Below are 3,113 nucleotides of genomic sequence, written 5' to 3'. Positions count from 1 at the left end.
AAGCAGTCGATCATCCGTAATGAAACGGTTCTCCGGCAGGAAGTGGTAACGAGAACCTAGAGTTAGATTTTTGCAAAATCATTTAACCCGAATAGAAGAGAGATCAGAGTCCCAGAGTATAGACAAGCAATAAAAGATCCTAATACCACCCAATGGCGACGTGGGCCCATAAGCCACACAGCCATGTTAGTAAAAGTTTTTCAATGACTAGACTCCATTTCGGCCAAGGAGTTTGGAAGGGGGATTCCTACAGGCAGTCGGCTCTGATACCAACTTGTGACGCCCCCGATTCAATCGTACACTAATCATACACGCAAATGTGTACGATCAAGATCAGGGACTCACGGGAAGATATCACAACACAACTCTACAAATAAAATAAGTCATACAAGCATCATATTACAAGCCAGGGGCCTCGAGGGCTCGAATACAAGAGCTCGATCATAGATGAGTCAGCGGAAGCAACAATATCTGAGTACAGACATAAGTTAAACAAGTTTGCCTTAAGAAGGCTAGCACAAACTGGGATACATATCGAAAGAGGCGCAGGCCTCCTGCCTGGGATCCTCCTAAACTACTCCTGGTCGCCATCAGCGGGCTGCACGTAGTAGTAGGCACCTCCCGAGTAGTAGTAGTCGTCATCGACGGTGGCGTCTGGCTCCTGGGCTCCAACGTCTGGTCGCAGCAATCAGGTATAGGAAAGGGGGAAATGGGGAGAAAAGCAACCGTGAGTACTCATCCAAAGTACTCGCAAGCAAGGAGCCACACTACATATGTATGCCTTGGTATCAAATGGAATAAGGGTATCATATGAGGACTGAACTGCATAATGCCAGAATAAGAGGGGGATAGCTAGTCCTATCGAAGACTACGCTTCTGGCAGCCTCCGTCTTGCAGCATGTAGAAGAGAGTTGACTGAAGTCCTCCAAGTAGCATCGCATAGCATAATCCTACCCGGCGATCCTCTCCTCGTCGCCCTGTTAGAGAGCGATCACCGGTTGTATCTAGCACTTGGAAGGGTGTGTTTTATTAAGTATCCGATTCTAGTTGTCATAAGGTCAAGGTACAACTCCAAGTCGTCCTGTTACCGAAGATCACGGCTATTCGAATAGATTAACTTCCCTGCAGGGGTGCACCACATAACCCAACACGCTCGATCCCATTTGGCCGGACACACTTTCCTGGGTCATGCCCGGCCTCGGAAGATCAACACGTCGCAGCCCTACCTAGGCACAACATAGAGGTCAGCACGCTGGTCTAAATCCTATGGCGCAGGGGTCTGGGCCCATCGCCCATTGCACACCTGCATGTTGCGTACGTGGCCGGTGAGCAGACCTAGCCTCCCTTATACAAGAGCAGGCGTTCCAATCCAACCCGGCGCGCGCCGCTCAGTCGCTGACATCACGAAGGCTTCGGCTGATACCACGACGTCGAGTGCCCATAACTGTCCCCGCGTAGATGGTTAGTGCGTATAGGCCAGTAGCCAGACTCAGATCAAATACCAAGATCTCGTTAAACATGTTATTTTGAAATAACCGCGAACGCCGACCAGGGCCAGGCCCACCTCTCTCCTAGGTGGTCTCAACCTGCCATGTCGCTTCGCCACAATGATCCACTCAGAGGGCCGTTGGGACAAACGTCCTTTCGGACCCAATCCGTGAATCACTCGCGGGTACTCCTACGAGCCGACCCGTCTTTGGTCACCACATGTATCATGTATAAAGTATATAGTATATACCTGTGATCACCTCCCGAGTGATCACGGCTCGATAGTATAGCATGGCAGACGGACAATAATGTAGATCCACAGATGATAAACTAGCATCCTATACTAAGCATTAGGATTGCAGGTAAGGTATCAACAGTAGTAGTGAGGACAGGCTATGCATCAGGATAGGATTAACGGAAAGTAGTAACATGCTACACTACTCTAATGCAAGCAGTATAGAGAGTAGAGTAGGCGATATCTGGTGATCAAGGGGGGGCTTGCCTGGTTGCTCTGGCAAGAGAGAGGGGTCGTCAACACCGTAGTCGTACTGGGTAGCAGCGGCGTCGGTCTCAGTGTCTAGCGAGAGAAGAGGGGGAAGAAACAATAAATATAATGCAAACAAATACATGGCGATGCATGACATGGCAAGTAGCGGTGCTAGGGGTGCCCTAACGCGGTATGAGGTGATACCGGTGAAGGGGGGAAACATCCGGGAAAATATCCCCAGTGTTTTGCGTTTTCGGACCGGTGAACCAGAGGGGGAAAGTTGTGTGTTTGCTATGCTAGGGATGCGTGGCGGACGAACGGGTTGCGTATCCGGGTTCGTCTCGTTGTTCTGAGCAACTTTCATGTTGAAAATATTTTAATCCTAGTTACGGATTAAAAGATATGATTTTCTAAAAATTTTATTAATTTTCTGGAATTTAATTAATTATTTTATTTAATTCGAAATTGAATTTATGACATCAGCACATGCTGACCTCAGCAGTCAACTGGGGTTGACTGGTCAACCTGACAGATGGGCCATTGACTGGGTCAACAGCACAGTCAGCAGGTCTAGTCAGCAGTCAACGGTCCTGTTGACTAGTCAAACTTACGCGTGGGTCCCACTTGTCATAGTCACAGTTTAACTAAACATAATTAATTAATTAATTAATTATTAGGTTACCTAATCAGAGTTAATCAGGTTAATTTAACAGATCTAATTAAGTTAATTAATTATTAAATTAATTAATTATTAAGTTATTTTGATATTCTTTTTTTTGTTCTAACAGGGGCAGCCCCACTAGTCATACCCACAGGGGGGTTAGCCCTTAAACTAATCTGGGGGGTTATCCCCACTAATCCAACAGAGACCGGCTGGCTCGCTCAACAGAACCCATGGCGGGGTGTGCCGCCGGCGATGGCGCACGGGCAGGCGCCGCGACGGCAAGCAGTGTGCGTCGTCGGCAGAGGGCGGCGCCGGCAAAGGGCGGGGCGCGCGTGGCAGGCGGGTTTACGGGCGTGGGTGCGGGGTCAAGGCCGTAGCCCAAGCGGCGGCCAGCGTGCGAGGGCCGCGGTCGCGAAAACGCGCGACGAGCGTGGATGGTGGGGCGCGCGGCCCAGGCGTGGTGCGGGGAAGGAG

Source organism: Triticum dicoccoides, chromosome 7A (assembly GCF_002162155.2).
Source record: "Triticum dicoccoides isolate Atlit2015 ecotype Zavitan chromosome 7A, WEW_v2.0, whole genome shotgun sequence".
Lineage (NCBI taxonomy): Eukaryota > Viridiplantae > Streptophyta > Magnoliopsida > Poales > Poaceae > Triticum > Triticum dicoccoides.
Note: the sequence above shows the minus strand (reverse complement) of the source record.